Genomic DNA, 23,769 nt, shown 5'->3' with positions numbered 1-23,769 from the left:
TTGTCACTTACAGCGTTCAGTTGAAATCCACAAACTTCTTTCTTCTGCAGGCAAAGAACGGGGCTGTGTGTGTTCACGGATTTAACTTTGAGATCGCTGACCTCAGTCACTCCAAGCGAGCGAATGACAATTCCCAATTAGGTCTCCCGGTGATTGTCAGAAATCTCAGAGGCATAGGATCCCTCCAGTTTGGAAACAGGCCATTCCGCCCAACCAGTCGCTGAGTGGTTCGCACTGCTGCCTCACAGCGCTAGGGAGCCAGGCTCGATTCCAGCTTTAGGGAATCGAGTCTGTGTCGACTTTGCACATTCTCCCAGAGTCTGCGTGGGTTTGCTCCGGTTTGCTCTCACAGTCCAAAGACGTGCAGGCCGGCTGAATTGGCCATTCTAAATTGCTGAGCTGAAAATGTATTGCTGGAAAAGCGCAGCAGGTCAGGCAGCATCCAAGGAGCAGGAGAATCGACGTTTCGGGCATGAGCCCTTCTACAGGAAGTTCTAAATTGCCCCTAGTCATAGGTGCATTATTCAGAGTGAAACGGGTCTGGGTGGGTTACTCTTCAGAGGATCGATGTGGACTTGTTGGGCTGAAGGTCCTGTTTCCACACTGTAGCCAATCTAATTTATTCTAATCTCGTCCACACCGACCCTGCAGAGAGCAATCGACCCAGACCCATTCCGCATCATTCCACATTTAATGCTGACGAATCCACCGGGCCCGCACTATCACCGTACACAATGGGACAATGAAGCATGGCCAATCCCGCAGAAGCTACACATCTTTGGACTGAGAGCGGTAACCGGAGCAGCCGGAGCAAACCCACGCACACACGGGCAGAATGTTCAAACTGTACAGACGGTGAGGCGAGAGTCGATTGAAACCTGCGTCCCATGTATTTGAGTCAGCCAGTGTTAACCAATCCAGCGCATTTCGCCGGATCACCCGGCTCCATAGCTCAGCGGTTAGAGCACTGGTCTTGTAAACCAGGGGTCGTGAGTTCAAATCTCACTGGGGCCTCTCAGCCATGTCTCCAGCGCCCACTCAGTTTCAACGCTTGGCATGAGACTGTAGGATGCTATGTTCAAGCTCAACGCCAGCTTGTCGTCTAACCGGCTTATTTGGAAGCTACGGCGTTCACCCGCAATCACCAAATGAACGAGTCGCGCTCCTGAATAACCCTGTTGGACTGATAGCTGCTGTTTTTGTCAAGAGCTTGGGAATTGATGTCTGAAACACCAGGGTCATTACCCTGAAGTGACAGACACCTGTCGACTCTCATTTCTCGTCTCAGACCTGTTGAGCTTTTCCTGCAACTTCTGTTTTTGTCACTTACAGCGTTCAGTTGAAATCCACAAACTTCTTTCTTCTGCAGGCAAAGAACGGGGCTGTGTGTGTTCACGGATTTAACTTTGAGATCGCTGACCTCAGTCACTCCAAGCGAGCGAATGACAATTCCCAATTAGGTCTCCCGGTGATTGTCAGAAATCTCAGAGGCATAGGATCCCTCCAGTTTGGAAACAGGCCATTCCGCCCAACCAGTCGCTGAGTGGTTCGCACTGCTGCCTCACAGCGCTAGGGAGCCAGGCTCGATTCCAGCTTTAGGGAATCGAGTCTGTGTCGACTTTGCACATTCTCCCAGAGTCTGCGTGGGTTTGCTCCGGTTTGCTCTCACAGTCCAAAGACGTGCAGGCCGGCTGAATTGGCCATTCTAAATTGCTGAGCTGAAAATGTATTGCTGGAAAAGCGCAGCAGGTCAGGCAGCATCCAAGGAGCAGGAGAATCGACGTTTCGGGCATGAGCCCTTCTACAGGAAGTTCTAAATTGCCCCTAGTCATAGGTGCATTATTCAGAGTGAAACGGGTCTGGGTGGGTTACTCTTCAGAGGATCGATGTGGACTTGTTGGGCTGAAGGTCCTGTTTCCACACTGTAGCCAATCTAATTTATTCTAATCTCGTCCACACCGACCCTGCAGAGAGCAATCGACCCAGACCCATTCCGCATCATTCCACATTTAATGCTGACGAATCCACCGGGCCCGCACTATCACCGTACACAATGGGACAATGAAGCATGGCCAATCCCGCAGAAGCTACACATCTTTGGACTGAGAGCGGTAACCGGAGCAGCCGGAGCAAACCCACGCACACACGGGCAGAATGTTCAAACTGTACAGACGGTGAGGCGAGAGTCGATTGAAACCTGCGTCCCATGTATTTGAGTCAGCCAGTGTTAACCAATCCAGCGCATTTCGCCGGATCACCCGGCTCCATAGCTCAGCGGTTAGAGCACTGGTCTTGTAAACCAGGGGTCGTGAGTTCAAATCTCACTGGGGCCTCTCAGCCATGTCTCCAGCGCCCACTCAGTTTCAACGCTTGGCATGAGACTGTAGGATGCTATGTTCAAGCTCAACGCCAGCTTGTCGTCTAACCGGCTTATTTGGAAGCTACGGCGTTCACCCGCAATCACCAAATGAACGAGTCGCGCTCCTGAATAACCCTGTTGGACTGATAGCTGCTGTTTTTGTCAAGAGCTTGGGAATTGATGTCTGAAACACCAGGGTCATTACCCTGAAGTGACAGACACCTGTCGACTCTCATTTCTCGTCTCAGACCTGTTGAGCTTTTCCTGCAACTTCTGTTTTTGTCACTTACAGCGTTCAGTTGAAATCCACAAACTTCTTTCTTCTGCAGGCAAAGAACGGGGCTGTGTGTGTTCACGGATTTAACTTTGAGATCGCTGACCTCAGTCACTCCAAGCGAGCGAATGACAATTCCCAATTAGGTCTCCCGGTGATTGTCAGAAATCTCAGAGGCATAGGATCCCTCCAGTTTGGAAACAGGCCATTCCGCCCAACCAGTCGCTGAGTGGTTCGCACTGCTGCCTCACAGCGCTAGGGAGCCAGGCTCGATTCCAGCTTTAGGGAATCGAGTCTGTGTCGACTTTGCACATTCTCCCAGAGTCTGCGTGGGTTTGCTCCGGTTTGCTCTCACAGTCCAAAGACGTGCAGGCCGGCTGAATTGGCCATTCTAAATTGCTGAGCTGAAAATGTATTGCTGGAAAAGCGCAGCAGGTCAGGCAGCATCCAAGGAGCAGGAGAATCGACGTTTCGGGCATGAGCCCTTCTACAGGAAGTTCTAAATTGCCCCTAGTCATAGGTGCATTATTCAGAGAGAAACGGGTCTGGGTGGGTTAGTCTTCAGAGGATCGATGTGGACTTGTTGGGCTGAAGGTCCTGTTTCCACACTGTAGCCAATCTAATTTATTCTAATCTCGTCCACACCGACCCTGCAGAGAGCAATCGACCCAGACCCATTCCGCATCATTCTACATTTAATGCTGACGAATCCACCGGGCCCGCACTATCACCGTACACAATGGGACAATGAAGCATGGCCAATCCCGCAGAAGCTACACATCTTTGGACTGAGAGCGGTAACCGGAGCAGCCGGAGCAAACCCACGCACACACGGGCAGAATGTTCAAACTGGACAGACGGTGACGCGAGAGTCGATTGAAACCTGTGTCCCAAGTATTTGAGTCAGCCAGTGTTAACCAATCCAGTGCAGTGCGCCCGCCCACCCGGCTCCATAGCTCAGCGGTTAGAGCGCTGGTCTCGTAAACCAGAAGTCGTGAGTTCAAATCTCACTGGGGCCTCTCAGCCATGTTTCCAGCGCCCACTCAGTTTCAACGCTTGGCATGAGACTGAAGGATGCTATGTTCAAGCTCAACGCCAGCTTGTCGTGTAACCGGCTTTTTTGGAAGCTACGGCGTTCACCCACAACCACCAAATGAACGAGTCGCGCTCCTGAATAACCCTGTTGGACTGATAGCTGCTGTTTTTGTCAAGAGCTTGGGAATTGATGTCTGAAACACCAGGGTCATTACCCTGAAGTGACAGACACCTGTCGACTCTCATTTCTCGTCTCAGACCTGTTGAGCTTTTCCTGCAACTTCTGTTTTTGTCACTTACAGCGTTCAGTTGAAATCCACAAACTTCTTTCTTCTGCAGGCAAAGAACGGGGCTGTGTGTGTTCACGGATTTAACTTTGAGATCGCTGACCTCAGTCACTCCAAGCGAGCGAATGACAATTCCCAATTAGGTCTCCCGGTGATTGTCAGAAATCTCAGAGGCATAGGATCCCTCCAGTTTGGAAACAGGCCATTCCGCCCAACCAGTCGCTGAGTGGTTCGCACTGCTGCCTCACAGCGCTAGGGAGCCAGGCTCGATTCCAGCTTTAGGGAATCGAGTCTGTGTCGACTTTGCACATTCTCCCAGAGTCTGCGTGGGTTTGCTCCGGTTTGCTCTCACAGTCCAAAGACGTGCAGGCCGGCTGAATTGGCCATTCTAAATTGCTGAGCTGAAAATGTATTGCTGGAAAAGCGCCGCAGGTCAGGCAGCATCCAAGGAGCAGGAGAATCGACGTTTCGGGCATGAGTCCTTCTACAGGAAGTTCTAAATTGCCCCTAGTCATAGGTGCATTATTCAGAGAGAAACGGGTCTGGGTGGGTTAGTCTTCAGAGGATCGATGTGGACTTGTTGGGCTGAAGGTCCTGTTTCCACACTGTAGCCAATCTAATTTATTCTAATCTCGTCCACACCGACCCTGCAGAGAGCAATCGACCCAGACCCATTCCGCATCATTCTACATTTAATGCTGACGAATCCACCGGGCCCGCACTATCACCGTACACAATGGGACAATGAAGCATGGCCAATCCCGCAGAAGCTACACATCTTTGGACTGAGAGCGGTAACCGGAGCAGCCGGAGCAAACCCACGCACACACGGGCAGAATGTTCAAACTGGACAGACGGTGACGCGAGAGTCGATTGAAACCTGTGTCCCAAGTATTTGAGTCAGCCAGTGTTAACCAATCCAGTGCAGTGCGCCCGCCCACCCGGCTCCATAGCTCAGCGGTTAGAGCGCTGGTCTCGTAAACCAGAAGTCGTGAGTTCAAATCTCACTGGGGCCTCTCAGCCATGTTTCCAGCGCCCACTCAGTTTCAACGCTTGGCATGAGACTGAAGGATGCTATGTTCAAGCTCAACGCCAGCTTGTCGTGTAACCGGCTTTTTTGGAAGCTACGGCGTTCACCCACAACCACCAAATGAACGAGTCGCGCTCCTGAATAACCCTGTTGGACTGATAGCTGCAGTTTTTGTCAAGAGCTTGGGAATTGTTGTCTGAAACTCCAGGGTCATTACCCTGAAGTGACAGACACCTGTCGCCTCTCATTTCTCGTCTCAGACCTGTTGAGCTTTTCCTGCAACTTCTGTTTTTCTCACTTACAGCGTTCAGTTGAAATCCACAAACTTCTTTTTTCTGCAGGCAAAGAACGGGGCTGTGTGTGTTCACGGATTTAACTTTGAGATCGCTGACCTCAGTCACTCCAAGCGAGCGAATGACAATTCCCAATTAGGTCTCCCGGTGATTGTCAGAAATCTCAGAGGCATAGGATCCCTCCAGTTTGGAAACAGGCCATTCCGCCCAACCAGTCGCTGAGTGGTTCGCACTGCTGCCTCACAGCGCTAGGGAGCCAGGCTCGATTCCAGCTTTAGGGAATCGAGTCTGTGTCGACTTTGCACATTCTCCCAGAGTCTGCGTGGGTTTGCTCCGGTTTGCTCTCACAGTCCAAAGACGTGCAGGCCGGCTGAATTGGCCATTCTAAATTGCTGAGCTGAAAATGTATTGCTGGAAAAGCGCAGCAGGTCAGGCAGCATCCAAGGAGCAGGAGAATCGACGTTTCGGGCATGAGCCCTTCTACAGGAAGTTCTAAATTGCCCCTAGTCATAGGTGCATTATTCAGAGTGAAACGGGTCTGGGTGGGTTACTCTTCAGAGGATCGATGTGGACTTGTTGGGCTGAAGGTCCTGTTTCCACACTGTAGCCAATCTAATTTATTCTAATCTCGTCCACACCGACCGTGCAGAGAGCAATCGACCCAGACCCATTCCGCATCATTCCACATTTAATGCTGACGAATCCACCGGGCCCGCACTATCACCGTACACAATGGGACAATGAAGCATGGCCAATCCCGCAGAAGCTACACATCTTTGGACTGAGAGCGGTAACCGGAGCAGCCGGAGCAAACCCACGCACACACGGGCAGAATGTTCAAACTGGACAGACGGTGACGCGAGAGTCGATTGAAACCTGTGTCCCAAGGATTTGAGTCAGCCAGTGTTAACCAATCCAGTGCAGTGGGCTGGGCCACCCGGCTCCATAGCTCAGCGGTTAGAGCGCTGGTCTCGTAAACCAACAAGTCGTGAGTTCAAATCTTACTGGGGCCTCTCAGCCATGTTTCCAGCGCCCACTCAGTTTCAACGCTTGGCATGAGACTGAAGGATGCTATGTTCAAGCTCAACGCCAGCTTGTCGTCTAACCGGCTTATTTGGAAGCTACGGCGTTCACCCACAACCATCAAATGAACGAGTCGCGCTCCTGAATAACCCTGTTGGACTGATAGCTGCAGTTTTTGTCAAGAGCTTGGGAATTGTTGTCTGAAACACCAGGGTCATTACCCTGAAGTGACAGACACCTGTCGACTCTCATTTCTCGTCTCAGACCTGTTGAGCTTTTCCTGCAATTTCTGTTTTTGTCACTGACAGCGTTCAGTTGAAATCCACAAACTTCTTTTTTGCAGGCAAAGAACGGGGCTGTGTGTGTTCACGGATTTAACTTTGAGATCGCTGACCTCAGTCACTCCAAGCGAGCGAATGACAATTCCCAATTAGGTCTCCCGGTGATTGTCAGAAATCTCAGAGGCATAGGATCCCTCCAGTTTGGAAACAGGCCATTCCGCCCAACCAGTCGCTCAGTGGTTCGCACTGCTGCCTCACAGCGCTAGGGAGCCAGGCTCGATTCCAGCTTTAGGGAATCGAGTCTGTGTCGACTTTGCACATTCTCCCAGAGTCTGCGTGGGTTTGCTCCGGTTTGCTCTCACAGTCCAAAGACGTGCAGGCCGGGTGAATTGGCCATTCTAAAATGCTGAGCTGAAAATGTATTGCTGGAAAAGCGCAGCAGGTCAGGCAGCATCCAAGGAGCAGGAGAATCGACGTTTCGGGCATGAGTCCTTCTGCAGGAAGTTCTAAATTGCCCCTAGTCATAGGTGCATTATTCAGAGTGAAACGGGTCTGGGTGGGTTACTCTTCAGAGGATCGATGTGGACTTGTTGGGCTGAAGGTCCTGTTTCCACACTGTAGCCAATCTAATTTATTCTAATCTCGTCCACACCGACCCTGCAGAGAGCAATCGACCCAGACCCATTCCGCATCATTCCACATTTAATGCTGACGAATCCACCGGGCCCGCACTATCACCGTACACAATGGGACAATGAAGCATGGCCAATCCCGCAGAAGCTACACATCTTTGGACTGAGAGCGGTAACCGGAGCAGCCGGAGCAAACCCACGCACACACGGGCAGAATGTTCAAACTGTACAGACGGTGAGGCGAGAGTCGATTGAAACCTGTGTCCCAAGTACTTGAGTCAGCCAGTGTTAACCAATCCAGTGCAGTGCGCCGGGCCACCCGGCTCCATAGCACAGCGGTTAGAGCACTGGTCTTGTAAACCAGGGGTCGTGAGTTCAAATCTCACTGGGGCCTCTCAGCCATGTCTCCGGCGCCCACTCAGTTTCAGCGCTTGGCATGAGACTGTAGGATGCTATGTTCAAGCTCAACGCCAGCTTGTCGTCTAACCGGCTTATTTGGAAGCTACGGCGTTCACCCGCAATCACCAAATGAACGAGTCGCGCTCCTGAATAACCCTGTTGGACTGATAGCTGCTGTTTTTGTCAAGAGCTTGGGAATTGATGTCTGAAACACCAGGGTCATTACCCTGAAGTGACAGACACCTGTCGACTCTCATTTCTCGTCTCAGACCTGTTGAGCTTTTCCTGCAACTTCTGTTTTTGTCACTTACAGCGTTCAGTTGAAATCCACAAACTTCTTTCTTCTGCAGGCAAAGAACGGGGCTGTGTGTGTTCACGGATTTAACTTTGAGATCGCTGACCTCAGTCACTCCAAGCGAGCGAATGACAATTCCCAATTAGGTCTCCCGGTGATTGTCAGAAATCTCAGAGGCATAGGATCCCTCCAGTTTGGAAACAGGCCATTCCGCCCAACCAGTCGCTGAGTGGTTCGCACTGCTGCCTCACAGCGCTAGGGAGCCAGGCTCGATTCCAGCTTTAGGGAATCGAGTCTGTGTCGACTTTGCACATTCTCCCAGAGTCTGCGTGGGTTTGCTCCGGTTTGCTCTCACAGTCCAAAGACGTGCAGGCCGGCTGAATTGGCCATTCTAAATTGCTGAGCTGAAAATGTATTGCTGGAAAAGCGCAGCAGGTCAGGCAGCATCCAAGGAGCAGGAGAATCGACGTTTCGGGCATGAGCCCTTCTACAGGAAGTTCTAAATTGCCCCTAGTCATAGGTGCATTATTCAGAGTGAAACGGGTCTGGGTGGGTTACTCTTCAGAGGATCGATGTGGACTTGTTGGGCTGAAGGTCCTGTTTCCACACTGTAGCCAATCTAATTTATTCTAATCTCGTCCACACCGACCCTGCAGAGAGCAATCGACCCAGACCCATTCCGCATCATTCCACATTTAATGCTGACGAATCCACCGGGCCCGCACTATCACCGTACACAATGGGACAATGAAGCATGGCCAATCCCGCAGAAGCTACACATCTTTGGACTGAGAGCGGTAACCGGAGCAGCCGGAGCAAACCCACGCACACACGGGCAGAATGTTCAAACTGTCCAGACGGTGAGGCGAGAGTCGATTGAAACCTGTGTCCCATGTATTTGAGTCAGCCAGTGTTAACCAATCCAGCGCAGTGCGCCGGATCACCCGGCTCCATAGCTCAGCGGTTAGAGCACTGGTCTTGTAAACCAGGGGTCGTGAGTTCAAATCTCACTGCGGCCTCCAGCCATGTCTCCAGCGCCCACTCAGTTTCAACGCTTGGCATGAGACTGTAGGATGCTATGTTCAAGCTCAACGCCAGCTTGTCGTCTAACCGGCTTATTTGGAAGCTACGGCGTTCACCCGCAATCACCAAATGAACGAGTCGCGCTCCTGAATAACCCTGTTGGACTGATAGCTGCTGTTTTTGTCAAGAGCTTGGGAATTGATGTCTGAAACACCAGGGTCATTACCCTGAAGTGACAGACACCTGTCGACTCTCATTTCTCGTCTCAGACTTGTTGAGCTTTTCCTGCAACTTCTGTTTTTGTCACTTACAGCGTTCAGTTGAAATCCACAAACTTCTTTCTTCTGCAGGCAAAGAACGGGGCTGTGTGTGTTCACGGATTTAACTTTGAGATCGCTGACCTCAGTCACTCCAAGCGAGCGAATGACAATTCCCAATTAGGTCTCCCGGTGATTGTCAGAAATCTCAGAGGCATAGGATCCCTCCAGTTTGGAAACAGGCCATTCCGCCCAACCAGTCGCTGAGTGGTTCGCACTGCTGCCTCACAGCGCTAGGGAGCCAGGCTCGATTCCAGCTTTAGGGAATCGAGTCTGTGTCGACTTTGCACATTCTCCCAGAGTCTGCGTGGGTTTGCTCCGGTTTGCTCTCACAGTCCAAAGACGTGCAGGCCGGCTGAATTGGCCATTCTAAATTGCTGAGCTGAAAATGTATTGCTGGAAAAGCGCAGCAGGTCAGGCAGCATCCAAGGAGCAGGAGAATCGACGTTTCGGGCATGAGCCCTTCTACAGGAAGTTCTAAATTGCCCCTAGTCATAGGTGCATTATTCAGAGTGAAACGGGTCTGGGTGGGTTACTCTTCAGAGGATCGATGTGGACTTGTTGGGCTGAAGGTCCTGTTTCCACACTGTAGCCAATCTAATTTATTCTAATCTCGTCCACACCGACCCTGCAGAGAGCAATCGACCCAGACCCATTCCGCATCATTCCACATTTAATGCTGACGAATCCACCGGGCCCGCACTATCACCGTACACAATGGGACAATGAAGCATGGCCAATCCCGCAGAAGCTACACATCTTTGGACTGAGAGCGGTAACCGGAGCAGCCGGAGCAAACCCACGCACACACGGGCAGAATGTTCAAACTGGACAGACGGTGACGCGAGAGTCGATTGAAACCTGTGTCCCAAGTATTTGAGTCAGCCAGTGTTAACCAATCCAGTGCAGTGCGCCCCCCCACCCGGCTCCATATCTCAGCGGTTAGAGCGCTGGTCTCGTAAACCAAAAGTCGTGAGTTCAAATCTCACTGGGGCCTCTCAGCCATGTCTCCAGCGCCCACTCAGTTTCAACGCTTGGCATGAGACTGTAGGATGCTATGTTCAAGCTCAACGCCAGCTTGTCGTCTAACCGGCTTCTTTGGAAGCTACGGCGTTCACCCGCAATCACCAAATGAACGAGTCGCGCTCCTGAATAACCCTGTTGGACTGATAGCTGCTGTTTTTGTCAAGAGCTTGGGAATTGATGTCTGAAACACCAGGGTCATTACCCTGAAGTGACAGACACCTGTCGACTCTCATTTCTCGTCTCAGACCTGTTGAGCTTTTCCTGCAACTTCTGTTTTTGTCACTTACAGCGTTCAGTTGAAATCCACAAACTTCTTTCTTCTGCAGGCAAAGAACGGGGCTGTGTGTGTTCACGGATTTAACTTTGAGATCGCTGACCTCAGTCACTCCAAGCGAGCGAATGACAATTCCCAATTAGGTCTCCCGGTGATTGTCAGAAATCTCAGAGGCATAGGATCCCTCCAGTTTGGAAACAGGCCATTCCGCCCAACCAGTCGCTGAGTGGTTCGCACTGCTGCCTCACAGCGCTAGGGAGCCAGGCTCGATTCCAGCTTTAGGGAATCGAGTCTGTGTCGACTTTGCACATTCTCCCAGAGTCTGCGTGGGTTTGCTCCGGTTTGCTCTCACAGTCCAAAGACGTGCAGGCCGGCTGAATTGGCCATTCTAAATTGCTGAGCTGAAAATGTATTGCTGGAAAAGCGCAGCAGGTCAGGCAGCATCCAAGGAGCAGGAGAATCGACGTTTCGGGCATGAGCCCTTCTACAGGAAGTTCTAAATTGCCCCTAGTCATAGGTGCATTATTCAGAGTGAAACGGGTCTGGGTGGGTTACTCTTCAGAGGATCGATGTGGACTTGTTGGGCTGAAGGTCCTGTTTCCACACTGTAGCCAATCTAATTTATTCTAATCTCGTCCACACCGACCCTGCAGAGAGCAATCGACCCAGACCCATTCCGCATCATTCCACATTTAATGCTGACGAATCCACCGGGCCCGCACTATCACCGTACACAATGGGACAATGAAGCATGGCCAATCCCGCAGAAGCTACACATCTTTGGACTGAGAGCGGTAACCGGAGCAGCCGGAGCAAACCCACGCACACACGGGCAGAATGTTCAAACTGTCCAGACGGTGAGGCGAGAGTCGATTGAAACCTGTGTCCCATGTATTTGAGTCAGCCAGTGTTAACCAATCCAGCGCAGTGCGCCGGATCACCCGGCTCCATAGCTCAGCGGTTAGAGCACTGGTCTTGTCAAACCAGGGGTCGTGAGTTCAAATCTCACTGGGGCCTCTCAGCCATGTCTCCAGCGCCCACTCAGTTTCAACGCTTGGCATGAGACTGTAGGATGCTATGTTCAAGCTCAACGCCAGCTTGTCGTCTAACCGGCTTATTTGGAAGCTACGGCGTTCACCCGCAATCACCAAATGAACGAGTCGCGCTCCTGAATAACCCTGTTGGACTGATAGCTGCTGTTTTTGTCAAGAGCTTGGGAATTGATGTCTGAAACACCAGGGTCATTACCCTGAAGTGACAGACACCTGTCGACTCTCATTTCTCGTCTCAGACCTGCTGAGCTTTTCCTGCAACTTCTGTTTTTGTCACTTACAGCGTTCAGTTGAAATCCACAAACTTCTTTCTTCTGCAGGCAAAGAACGGGGCTGTGTGTGTTCACGGATTTAACTTTGAGATCGCTGACCTCAGTCACTCCAAGCGAGCGAATGACAATTCCCAATTAGGTCTCCCGGTGATTGTCAGAAATCTCAGAGGCATAGGATCCCTCCAGTTTGGAAACAGGCCATTCCGCCCAACCAGTCGCTGAGTGGTTCGCACTGCTGCCTCACAGCGCTAGGGAGCCAGGCTCGATTCCAGCTTTAGGGAATCGAGTCTGTGTCGACTTTGCACATTCTCCCAGAGTCTGCGTGGGTTTGCTCCGGTTTGCTCTCACAGTCCAAAGACGTGCAGGCCGGCTGAATTGGCCATTCTAAATTGCTGAGCTGAAAATGTATTGCTGGAAAAGCGCAGCAGGTCAGGCAGCATCCAAGGAGCAGGAGAATCGACGTTTCGGGCATGAGCCCTTCTACAGGAAGTTCTAAATTGCCCCTAGTCATAGGTGCATTATTCAGAGTGAAACGGGTCTGGGTGGGTTACTCTTCAGAGGATCGATGTGGACTTGTTGGGCTGAAGGTCCTGTTTCCACACTGTAGCCAATCTAATTTATTCTAATCTCGTCCACACCGACCCTGCAGAGAGCAATCGACCCAGACCCATTCCGCATCATTCCACATTTAATGCTGACGAATCCACCGGGCCCGCACTATCACCGTACACAATGGGACAATGAAGCATGGCCAATCCCGCAGAAGCTACACATCTTTGGACTGAGAGCGGTAACCGGAGCAGCCGGAGCAAACCCACGCACACACGGGCAGAATGTTCAAACTGGACAGACGGTGACGCGAGAGTCGATTGAAACCTGTGTCCCAAGTATTTGAGTCAGCCAGTGTTAACCAATCCAGTGCAGTGCGCCCCCCCACCCGGCTCCATATCTCAGCGGTTAGAGCGCTGGTCTCGTAAACCAAAAGTCGTGAGTTCAAATCTCACTGGGGCCTCTCAGCCATGTCTCCAGCGCCCACTCAGTTTCAACGCTTGGCATGAGACTGTAGGATGCTATGTTCAAGCTCAACGCCAGCTTGTCGTCTAACCGGCTTCTTTGGAAGCTACGGCGTTCACCCGCAATCACCAAATGAACGAGTCGCGCTCCTGAATAACCCTGTTGGACTGATAGCTGCTGTTTTTGTCAAGAGCTTGGGAATTGATGTCTGAAACACCAGGGTCATTACCCTGAAGTGACAGACACCTGTCGACTCTCATTTCTCGTCTCAGACCTGTTGAGCTTTTCCTGCAACTTCTGTTTTTGTCACTTACAGCGTTCAGTTGAAATCCACAAACTTCTTTCTTCTGCAGGCAAAGAACGGGGCTGTGTGTGTTCACGGATTTAACTTTGAGATCGCTGACCTCAGTCACTCCAAGCGAGCGAATGACAATTCCCAATTAGGTCTCCCGGTGATTGTCAGAAATCTCAGAGGCATAGGATCCCTCCAGTTTGGAAACAGGCCATTCCGCCCAACCAGTCGCTGAGTGGTTCGCACTGCTGCCTCACAGCGCTAGGGAGCCAGGCTCGATTCCAGCTTTAGGGAATCGAGTCTGTGTCGACTTTGCACATTCTCCCAGAGTCTGCGTGGGTTTGCTCCGGTTTGCTCTCACAGTCCAAAGACGTGCAGGCCGGCTGAATTGGCCATTCTAAATTGCTGAGCTGAAAATGTATTGCTGGAAAAGCGCAGCAGGTCAGGCAGCATCCAAGGAGCAGGAGAATCGACGTTTCGGGCATGAGCCCTTCTACATGAAGTTCTAAATTGCCCCTAGTCATAGGTGCATTATTCAGAGTGAAACGGGTCTGGGTGGGTTACTCTTCAGAGGATCGATGTGGACTTGTTGGGCTGAAGGTCCTGTTTCCACACTGTAGCCAATCTAATTTATTCTAATCTCGTCCACACCGACCCTGCAGAGAGCAATCGACCCAGACCCATTCCGCATCATTCCACATTTAATGCTGACGAATCCACCGGGCCCGCACTATCACCGTACACAATGGGACAATGAAGCATGGCCAATCCCGCAGAAGCTACACATCTTTGGACTGAGAGCGGTAACCGGAGCAGCCGGAGCAAACCCACGCACACACGGGCAGAATGTTCAAACTGTACAGACGGTGAGGCGAGAGTCGATTGAAACCTGCGTCCCATGTATTTGAGTCAGCCAGTGTTAACCAATCCAGCGCATTTCGCCGGATCACCCGGCTCCATAGCTCAGCGGTTAGAGCACTGGTCTTGTAAACCAGGGGTCGTGAGTTCAAATCTCACTGGGGCCTCTCAGCCATGTCTCCAGCGCCCACTCAGTTTCAACGCTTGGCATGAGACTGTAGGATGCTATGTTCAAGCTCAACGCCAGCTTGTCGTCTAACCGGCTTATTTGGAAGCTACGGCGTTCACCCGCAATCACCAAATGAACGAGTCGCGCTCCTGAATAACCCTGTTGGACTGATAGCTGCTGTTTTTGTCAAGAGCTTGGGAATTGATGTCTGAAACACCAGGGTCATTACCCTGAAGTGACAGACACCTGTCGACTCTCATTTCTCGTCTCAGACCTGTTGAGCTTTTCCTGCAACTTCTGTTTTTGTCACTTACAGCGTTCAGTTGAAATCCACAAACTTCTTTTTGCTACAGGCAAAGAACGGGGCTGTGTGTGTTCACGGATTTAACTTTGAGATCGCTGACCTCAGTCACTCCAAGCGAGCGAATGACAATTCCCAATTAGGTCTCCCGGTGATTGTCAGAAATCTCAGAGGCATAGGATCCCTCCAGTTTGGAAACAGGCCATTCCGCCCAACCAGTCGCTGAGTGGTTCGCACTGCTGCCTCACAGCGCTAGGGAGCCAGGCTCGATTCCAGCTTTAGGGAATCGAGTCTGTGTCGACTTTGCACATTCTCCCAGAGTCTGCGTGGGTTTGCTCCGGTTTGCTCTCACAGTCCAAAGACGTGCAGGCCGGCTGAATTGGCCATTCTAAATTGCTGAGCTGAAAATGTATTGCTGGAAAAGCGCAGCAGGTCAGGCAGCATCCAAGGAGCAGGAGAATCGACGTTTCGGGCATGAGCCCTTCTACAGGAAGTTCTAAATTGCCCCTAGTCATAGGTGCATTATTCAGAGTGAAACGGGTCTGGGTGGGTTACTCTTCAGAGGATCGATGTGGACTTGTTGGGCTGAAGGTCCTGTTTCCACACTGTAGCCAATCTAATTTATTCTAATCTCGTCCACACCGACCCTGCAGAGAGCAATCGACCCAGACCCATTCCGCATCATTCCACATTTAATGCTGACGAATCCACCGGGCCCGCACTATCACCGTACACAATGGGACAATGAAGCATGGCCAATCCCGCAGAAGCCACACATCTTTGGACTGAGAGCGGTAACCGGAGCAGCCGGAGCAAACCCACGCACACACGGGCAGAATGTTCAAACTGTACAGACGGTGAGGCGAGAGTCGATTGAAACCTGCGTCCCATGTATTTGAGTCAGCCAGTGTTAACCAATCCAGCGCAGTGCGCCGGATCACCCGGCTCCATAGCTCAGCGGTTAGAGCACTGGTCTTGTAAACCAGGGGTCGTGAGTTCAAATCTCACTGGGGCCTCTCAGCCATGTCTCCAGCGCCCACTCAGTTTCAACGCTTGGCATGAGACTGTAGGATGCGATGTTCAAGCTCAACGCCAGCTTGTCGTCTAACCGGCTTATTTGGAAGCTACGGCGTTCACCCGCAATCACCAAATGAACGAGTCGCGCTCCTGAATAACCCTGTTGGACTGATAGCTGCTGTTTTTGTCAAGAGCTTGGGAATTGATGTCTGAAACACCAGGGTCATTACCCTGAAGTGACAGACACCTGTCGACTCTCATTTCTCGTCTCAGACCTGTTGAGCTTTTCCTGCAACTTCTGTTTTTGTCACTTACAGCGTTCAGTTGAAATCCACAAACTTCTTTCTTCTGCAGGCAAAGAACGGGGCTGTGTGTGTTCACGGATTTAACTTTGAGATCGCTGACCTCAGTCACTCCAAGCGAGCGAATGACAATTCCCAATTAGGTCTCCCGGTGATTGTCAGAAATCTCAGAGGCATAGGATCCCTCCAGTTTGGAAACAGGCCATTCCGCCCAACCAGTCGCTGAGTGGTTCGCACTGCTGCCTCACAGCGCTAGGGAGCCAGGCTCGATTCCAGCTTTAGGGAATCGAGTCTGTGTCGACTTTGCACATTCTCCCAGAGTCTGCGTGGGTTTGCTCCGGTTTGCTCTCACAGTCCAAAGACGTGCAGGCCGGCTGAATTGGCCATTCTAAATTGCTGAGCTGAAAATGTATTGCTGGAAAAGCGCAGCAGGTCAGGCAGCATCCAAGGAGCAGGAGAATCGACGTTTCGGGCATGAGCCCTTCTACAGGAAGTTCTAAATTGCCCCTAGTCATAGGTGCATTATTCAGAGTGAAACGGGTCTGGGTGGGTTACTCTTCAGAGGATCGATGTGGACTTGTTGGGCTGAAGGTCCTGTTTCCACACTGTAGCCAATCTAATTTATTCTAATCTCGTCCACACCGACCCTGCAGAGAGCAATCGACCCAGACCCATTCCGCATCATTCCACATTTAATGCTGACGAATCCACCGGGCCCGCACTATCACCGTACACAATGGGACAATGAAGCATGGCCAATCCCGCAGAAGCTACACATCTTTGGACTGAGAGCGGTAACCGGAGCAGCCGGAGCAAACCCACGCACACACGGGCAGAATGTTCAAACTGTACAGACGGTGAGGCGAGAGTCGATTGAAACCTGTGTCCCAAGGATTTGAGTCAGCCAGTGTTAACCAATCCAGCGCATTTCGCCGGATCACCCGGCTCCATAGCTCAGCGGTTAGAGCACTGGTCTTGTAAACCAGGGGTCGTGAGTTCAAATCTCACTGGGGCCTCTCAGCCATGTCTCCAGCGCCCACTCAGTTTCAACGCTTGGCATGAGACTGTAGGATGCTATGTTCAAGCTCAACGCCAGCTTGTCGTCTAACCGGCTTATTCGGAAGCTACGGCGTTCACCCGCAATCACCAAATGAACGAGTCGCGCTCCTGAATAACCCTGTTGGACGGATAGCTGCTGTTTTTGTCAAGAGCTTGGGAATTGATGTCTGAAACACCAGGGTCATTACCCTGAAGTGACAGACACCTGTCGACTCTCATTTCTCGTCTCAGACCTGTTGAGCTTTTCCTGCAACTTCTGTTTTTGTCACTTACAGCGTTCAGTTGAAATCCACAAACTTCTTTCTTCTGCAGGCAAAGAACGGGGCTGTGTGTGTTCACGGATTTAACTTTGAGATCGCTGACCTCAGTCACTCCAAGCGAGCGAATGACAATTCCCAATTAGGTCTCCCGGTGATTGTCAGAAATCTCAGAGGCATAGGATCCCTCCAGTTTGGAAACAGGCCATTCCGCCCAACCAGTCGCTGAGTGGTTCGCACTGCTGCCTCACAGCGCTAGGGAGCCAGGCTCGATTCCAGCTTTAGGGAATCGAGTCTGTGTCGACTTTGCACATTCTCCCAGAGTCTGCGTGGGTTTGCTCCGGTTTGCTCTCACAGTCCAAAGACGTGCAGGCCGGCTGAATTGGCCATTCTAAATTGCTGAGCTGAAAATGTATTGCTGGAAAAGCGCAGCAGGTCAGGCAGCATCCAAGGAGCAGGAGAATCGACGTTTCGGGCATGAGCCCTTCTACAGGAAGTTCTAAATTGCCCCTAGTCATAGGTGCATTATTCAGAGTGAAACGGGTCTGGGTGGGTTACTCTTCAGAGGATCGATGTGGACTTGTTGGGCTGAAGGTCCTGTTTCCACACTGTAGCCAATCTAATTTATTCTAATCTCGTCCACACCGACCCTGCAGAGAGCAATCGACCCAGACCCATTCCGCATCATTCCACATTTAATGCTGACGAATCCACCGGGCCCGCACTATCACCGTACACAATGGGACAATGAAGCATGGCCAATCCCGCAGAAGCCACACATCTTTGGACTGAGAGCGGTAACCGGAGCAGCCGGAGCAAACCCACGCACACACGGGCAGAATGTTCAAACTGTACAGACGGTGAGGCGAGAGTCGATTGAAACCTGCGTCCCATGTATTTGAGTCAGCCAGTGTTAACCAATCCAGCGCAGTGCGCCGGATCACCCGGCTCCATAGCTCAGCGGTTAGAGCACTGGTCTTGTAAACCAGGGGTCGTGAGTTCAAATCTCACTGGGGCCTCTCAGCCATGTCTCCAGCGCCCACTCAGTTTCAACGCTTGGCATGAGACTGTAGGATGCGATGTTCAAGCTCAACGCCAGCTTGTCGTCTAACCGGCTTATTTGGAAGCTACGGCGTTCACCCGCAATCACCAAATGAACGAGTCGCGCTCCTGAATAACCCTGTTGGACTGATAGCTGCTGTTTTTGTCAAGAGCTTGGGAATTGATGTCTGAAACACCAGGGTCATTACCCTGAAGTGACAGACACCTGTCGACTCTCATTTCTCGTCTCAGACCTGTTGAGCTTTTCCTGCAACTTCTGTTTTTGTCACTTACAGCGTTCAGTTGAAATCCACAAACTTCTTTCTTCTGCAGGCAAAGAACGGGGCTGTGTGTGTTCACGGATTTAACTTTGAGATCGCTGACCTCAGTCACTCCAAGCGAGCGAATGACAATTCCCAATTAGGTCTCCCGGTGATTGTCAGAAATCTCAGAGGCATAGGATCCCTCCAGTTTGGAAACAGGCCATTCCGCCCAACCAGTCGCTGAGTGGTTCGCACTGCTGCCTCACAGCGCTAGGGAGCCAGGCTCGATTCCAGCTTTAGGGAATCGAGTCTGTGTCGACTTTGCACATTCTCCCAGAGTCTGCGTGGGTTTGCTCCGGTTTGCTCTCACAGTCCAAAGACGTGCAGGCCGGCTGAATTGGCCATTCTAAATTGCTGAGCTGAAAATGTATTGCTGGAAAAGCGCAGCAGGTCAGGCAGCATCCAAGGAGCAGGAGAATCGACGTTTCGGGCATGAGCCCTTCTACAGGAAGTTCTAAATTGCCCCTAGTCATAGGTGCATTATTCAGAGTGAAACGGGTCTGGGTGGGTTACTCTTCAGAGGATCGATGTGGACTTGTTGGGCTGAAGGTCCTGTTTCCACACTGTAGCCAATCTAATTTATTCTAATCTCGTCCACACCGACCCTGCAGAGAGCAATCGACCCAGACCCATTCCGCATCATTCCACATTTAATGCTGACGAATCCACCGGGCCCGCACTATCACCGTACACAATGGGACAATGAAGCATGGCCAATCCCGCAGAAGCTACACATCTTTGGACTGAGAGCGGTAACCGGAGCAGCCGGAGCAAACCCACGCACACACGGGCAGAATGTTCAAACTGTACAGACGGTGACGCGAGAGTCGATTGAAACCTGTGTCCCAAGGATTTGAGTCAGCCAGTGTTAACCAATCCAGTGCAGTGGGCTGGGCCACCCGGCTCCATAGCTCAGCGGTTAGAGCGCTGGTCTCGTAAACCAACAAGTCGTGAGTTCAAATCTTACTGGGGCCTCTCAGCCATGTTTCCAGCGCCCACTCAGTTTCAACGCTTGGCATGAGACTGAAGGATGCTATGTTCAAGCTCAACGCCAGCTTGTCGTCTAATCTGCTTATTTGGAAGCTACGGCGTTCACCCACAACCACCAAATGAACGAGTCGCGCTCCTGAATAACCCTGTTGGACTGATAGCTGCAGTTTTTGTCAAGAGCTTGGGAATTGTTGTCTGAAACTCCAGGGTCATTACCCTGAAGTGACAGACACCTGTCGACTCTCATTTCTCGTCTCAGACCTGTTGAGCTTTTCCTGCAACTTCTGTTTTTGTCACTTACAGCGTTCAGTTGAAATCCACAAACTTCTTTTTTCTGCAGGCAAAGAACGGGGCTGTGTGTGTTCACGGATTTAACTTTGAGATCGCTGACCTCAGTCACTCCAAGCGAGCGAATGACAATTCCCAGTTAGGTCTCCCGGTGATTGTCAGAAATCTCAGAGGCATAGGATCCCTCCAGTTTGGAAACAGGCCATTCCGCCCAACCAGTCGCTCAGTGGTTCGCACTGCTTCCTCACAGCGCTAGGGAGCCAGGCTCGATTCCAGCTTTAGGGAATCGAGTCTGTGTCGACTTTGCACATTCTCCCAGAGTCTGCGTGGGTTTGCTCCGGTTTGCTCTCACAGTCCAAAGACGTGCAGGCCGGGTGAATTGGCCATTCTAAAATGCTGAGCTGAAAATGTATTGCTGGAAAAGCGCAGCAGGTCAGGCAGCATCCAAGGAGCAGGAGAATCGACGTTTCGGGCATGAGTCCTTCTACAGGAAGTTCTAAATTGCCCCTAGTCATAGGTGCATTATTCAGAGAGAAACGGGTCTGGGTGGGTTAGTCTTCAGAGGATCGATGTGGACTTGTTGGGCTGAAGGTCCTGTTTCCACACTGTAGCCAATCTAATTTATTCTAATCTCGTCCACACCGACCCTGCAGAGAGCAATCGACCCAGACCCATTCCGCATCATTCTACATTTAATGCTGACGAATCCACCGGGCCCGCACTATCACCGTACACAATGGGACAATGAAGCATGGCCAATCCCGCAGAAGCTACACATCTTTGTACTGAGAGCGGTAACCGGAGCAGCCGGAGCAAACCCACGCACACACGGGCAGAATGTTCAAACTGGACAGACGGTGACGCGAGAGTCGATTGAAACCTGTGTCCCAAGTATTTGAGTCAGCCAGTGTTAACCAATCCAGTGCAGTGCGCCCGCCCACCCGGCTCCATAGCTCAGCGGTTAGAGCGCTGGTCTCGTAAACCAGAAGTCGTGAGTTCAAATCTCACTGGGGCCTCTCAGCCATGTTTCCAGCGCCCACTCAGTTTCAACGCTTGGCATGAGACTGAAGGATGCTATGTTCAAGCTCAACGCCAGCTTGTCGTGTAACCGGCTTTTTTGGAAGCTACGGCGTTCACCCACAACCACCAAATGAACGAGTCGCGCTCCTGAATAACCCTGTTGGACTGATAGCTGCTGTTTTTGTCAAGAGCTTGGGAATTGATGTCTGAAACACCAGGGTCATTACCCTGAAGTGACAGACACCTGTCGACTCTCATTTCTCGTCTCAGACCTGTTGAGCTTTTCCTGCAACTTCTGTTTTTGTCACTTACAGCGTTCAGTTGAAATCCACAAACTTCTTTCTTCTGCAGGCAAAGAACGGGGCTGTGTGTGTTCACGGATTTAACTTTGAGATCGCTGACCTCAGTCACTCCAAGCGAGCGAATGACAATTCCCAATTAGGTCTCCCGGTGATTGTCAGAAATCTCAGAGGCATAGGATCCCTCCAGTTTGGAAACAGGCCATTCCGCCCAACCAGTCGCTGAGTGGTTCGCACTGCTGCCTCACAGCGCTAGGGAGCCAGGCTCGATTCCAGCTTTAGGGAATCGAGTCTGTGTCGACTTTGCACATTCTCCCAGAGTCTGCGTGGGTTTGCTCCGGTTTGCTCTCACAGTCCAAAGACGTGCAGGCCGGCTGAATTGGCCATTCTAAATTGCTGAGCTGAAAATGTATTGCTGGAAAAGCGCAGCAGGTCAGGCAGCATCCAAGGAGCAGGAGAATCGACGTTTCGGGCATGAGCCCTTCTACAGGAAGTTCTAAATTGCCCCTAGTCATAGGTGCATTATTCAGAGTGAAACGGGTCTGGGTGGGTTACTCTTCAGAGGATCGATGTGGACTTGTTGGGCTGAAGGTCCTGTTTCCACACTGTAGCCAATCTAATTTATTCTAATCTCGTCCACACCGACCCTGCAGAGAGCAATCGACCCAGACCCATTCCGCATCATTCCACATTTAATGCTGACGAATCCACCGGGCCCGCACTATCACCGTACACAATGGGACAATGAAGCATGGCCAATCCCGCAGAAGCTACACATCTTTGGACTGAGAGCGGTAACCGGAGCAGCCGGAGCAAACCCACGCACACACGGGCAGAATGTTCAAACTGGACAGACGGTGACGCGAGAGTCGATTGAAACCTGTGTCCCAAGTATTTGAGTCAGCCAGTGTTAACCAATCCAGTGCAGTGCGCCCACCCACCCGGCTCCATAGCTCAGCGGTTAGAGCGCTGGTCTCGTAAACCAGAAGTCGTGAGTTCAAATCTCACTGGGGCCTCTCAGCCATGTTTCCAGCGCCCACTCAGTTTCAACGCTTGGCATGAGACTGAAGGATGCTATGTTCAAGCTCAACGCCAGCTTGTCGTGTAACCGGCTTTTTTGGAAGCTACGGCGTTCACACACAACCACCAAATGAACGAGTCGCGCTCCTGAATAACCCTGTTGGACTGATAGCTGCAGTTTTTGTCAAGAGCTTGGGAATTGTTGTCTGAAACTCCAGGGTCATTACCCTGAAGTGACAGACACCTGTCGCCTCTCATTTCTCGTCTCAGACCTGTTGAGCTTTTCCTGCAACTTCTGTTTTTCTCACTTACAGCGTTCAGTTGAAATCCACAAACTTCTTTTTTCTGCAGGCAAAGAACGGGGCTGTGTGTGTTCACGGATTTAACTTTGAGATCGCTGACCTCAGTCACTCCAAGCGAGCGAATGACAATTCCCAATTAGGTCTCCCGGTGATTGTCAGAAATCTCAGAGGCATAGGATCCCTCCAGTTTGGAAACAGGCCATTCCGCCCAACCAGTCGCTGAGTGGTTCGCACTGCTGCCTCACAGCGCTAGGGAGCCAGGCTCGATTCCAGCTTTAGGGAATCGAGTCTGTGTCGACTTTGCACATTCTCCCAGAGTCTGCGTGGGTTTGCTCCGGTTTGCTCTCACAGTCCAAAGACGTGCAGGCCGGCTGAATTGGCCATTCTCAATTGCTGAGCTGAAAATGTATTGCTGGAAAAGCGCAGCAGGTCAGGCAGCATCCAAGGAGCAGGAGAATCGACGTTTCGGGCATGAGCCCTTCTACAGGAAGTTCTAAATTGCCCCTAGTCATAGGTGCATTATTCAGAGTGAAACGGGTCTGGGTGGGTTACTCTTCAGAGGATCGATGTGGACTTGTTGGGCTGAAGGTCCTGTTTCCACACTGTAGCCAATCTAATTTATTCTAATCTCGTCCACACCGACCCTGCAGAGAGCAATCGACCCAGACCCATTCCGCATCATTCCACATTTAATGCTGACGAATCCACCGGGCCCGCACTATCACCGTACACAATGGGACAATGAAGCATGGCCAATCCCGCAGAAGCTACACATCTTTGGACTGAGAGCGGTAACCGGAGCAGCCGGAGCAAACCCACGCACACACGGGCAGAATGTTCAAACTGTACAGACGGTGACGCGAGAGTCGATTGAAACCTGTGTCCCAAGGATTTGAGTCAGCCAGTGTTAACCAATCCAGTGCAGTGGGCTGGGCCACCCGGCTCCATAGCTCAGCGGTTAGAGCGCTGGTCTCGTAAACCAACAAGTCGTGAGTTCAAATCTTACTGGGGCCTCTCAGCCATGTTTCCAGCGCCCACTCAGTTTCAACGCTTGGCATGAGACTGAAGGATGCTATGTTCAAGCTCAACGCCAGCTTGTCGTCTAATCTGCTTATTTGGAAGCTACGGCGTTCACCCACAACCACCAAATGAACGAGTCGCGCTCCTGAATAACCCTGTTGGACTGATAGCTGCAGTTTTTGTCAAGAGCTTGGGAATTGTTGTCTGAAACACCAGGGTCATTACCCTGAAGTGACAGACACCTGTCGACTCTCATTTCTCGTCTCAGACCTGTTGAGCTTTTCCTGCAACTTCTGTTTTTGTCACTTACAGCGTTCAGTTGAAA

At 51.4% G+C, this 23,769-nt stretch overlaps 16 non-coding genes across 16 annotated transcripts; all 16 read left to right on the top strand.

Moving 5' to 3' along the window:
- The first annotated feature begins 941 nt into the window (after positions 1 to 941).
- Positions 942 to 1,014, top strand: trnat-ugu (transfer RNA threonine (anticodon UGU)). Its single transcript has one exon. It is a non-coding gene; the product is annotated as a tRNA-Thr (tRNA).
- A 1,246-nt stretch (positions 1,015 to 2,260) lies between these two features.
- trnat-ugu (transfer RNA threonine (anticodon UGU)) lies at positions 2,261 to 2,333 on the top strand. The gene has a single exon. It is a non-coding gene; the product is annotated as a tRNA-Thr (tRNA).
- A 1,246-nt stretch (positions 2,334 to 3,579) lies between these two features.
- trnat-cgu (transfer RNA threonine (anticodon CGU)) lies at positions 3,580 to 3,652 on the top strand. Its single transcript has one exon. It is a non-coding gene; the product is annotated as a tRNA-Thr (tRNA).
- Positions 3,653 to 4,898: 1,246 nt separating this feature from the next.
- Positions 4,899 to 4,971, top strand: trnat-cgu (transfer RNA threonine (anticodon CGU)). Its single transcript has one exon. It is a non-coding gene; the product is annotated as a tRNA-Thr (tRNA).
- A 1,246-nt stretch (positions 4,972 to 6,217) lies between these two features.
- On the top strand, positions 6,218 to 6,291 carry trnat-cgu (transfer RNA threonine (anticodon CGU)). The gene has a single exon. It is a non-coding gene; the product is annotated as a tRNA-Thr (tRNA).
- A 2,563-nt stretch (positions 6,292 to 8,854) lies between these two features.
- trnat-ugu (transfer RNA threonine (anticodon UGU)) lies at positions 8,855 to 8,927 on the top strand. The gene has a single exon. It is a non-coding gene; the product is annotated as a tRNA-Thr (tRNA).
- Positions 8,928 to 10,172: 1,245 nt separating this feature from the next.
- Positions 10,173 to 10,245, top strand: trnat-cgu (transfer RNA threonine (anticodon CGU)). The gene has a single exon. It is a non-coding gene; the product is annotated as a tRNA-Thr (tRNA).
- A 2,566-nt stretch (positions 10,246 to 12,811) lies between these two features.
- Positions 12,812 to 12,884, top strand: trnat-cgu (transfer RNA threonine (anticodon CGU)). Its single transcript has one exon. It is a non-coding gene; the product is annotated as a tRNA-Thr (tRNA).
- Positions 12,885 to 14,130: 1,246 nt separating this feature from the next.
- On the top strand, positions 14,131 to 14,203 carry trnat-ugu (transfer RNA threonine (anticodon UGU)). Its single transcript has one exon. It is a non-coding gene; the product is annotated as a tRNA-Thr (tRNA).
- Positions 14,204 to 15,449: 1,246 nt separating this feature from the next.
- On the top strand, positions 15,450 to 15,522 carry trnat-ugu (transfer RNA threonine (anticodon UGU)). Its single transcript has one exon. It is a non-coding gene; the product is annotated as a tRNA-Thr (tRNA).
- A 1,246-nt stretch (positions 15,523 to 16,768) lies between these two features.
- Positions 16,769 to 16,841, top strand: trnat-ugu (transfer RNA threonine (anticodon UGU)). Its single transcript has one exon. It is a non-coding gene; the product is annotated as a tRNA-Thr (tRNA).
- Positions 16,842 to 18,087: 1,246 nt separating this feature from the next.
- On the top strand, positions 18,088 to 18,160 carry trnat-ugu (transfer RNA threonine (anticodon UGU)). Its single transcript has one exon. It is a non-coding gene; the product is annotated as a tRNA-Thr (tRNA).
- Positions 18,161 to 19,406: 1,246 nt separating this feature from the next.
- On the top strand, positions 19,407 to 19,480 carry trnat-cgu (transfer RNA threonine (anticodon CGU)). Its single transcript has one exon. It is a non-coding gene; the product is annotated as a tRNA-Thr (tRNA).
- A 1,246-nt stretch (positions 19,481 to 20,726) lies between these two features.
- Positions 20,727 to 20,799, top strand: trnat-cgu (transfer RNA threonine (anticodon CGU)). Its single transcript has one exon. It is a non-coding gene; the product is annotated as a tRNA-Thr (tRNA).
- A 1,246-nt stretch (positions 20,800 to 22,045) lies between these two features.
- On the top strand, positions 22,046 to 22,118 carry trnat-cgu (transfer RNA threonine (anticodon CGU)). The gene has a single exon. It is a non-coding gene; the product is annotated as a tRNA-Thr (tRNA).
- A 1,246-nt stretch (positions 22,119 to 23,364) lies between these two features.
- trnat-cgu (transfer RNA threonine (anticodon CGU)) lies at positions 23,365 to 23,438 on the top strand. The gene has a single exon. It is a non-coding gene; the product is annotated as a tRNA-Thr (tRNA).
- The last annotated feature ends 331 nt before the right edge of the window (positions 23,439 to 23,769 follow it).

Source organism: Chiloscyllium plagiosum, unplaced genomic scaffold, assembly GCF_037043375.1.
Source record: "Chiloscyllium plagiosum isolate Xiang-an unplaced genomic scaffold, Cpla_swu_hap1 HiC_scaffold_38, whole genome shotgun sequence".
Classification (NCBI taxonomy): Eukaryota; Metazoa; Chordata; class Chondrichthyes; order Orectolobiformes; family Hemiscylliidae; genus Chiloscyllium; species Chiloscyllium plagiosum.
The sequence above is the reverse complement of the archived record's forward strand: the minus strand, read 5'-3'. Positions and strand labels throughout refer to the sequence as shown.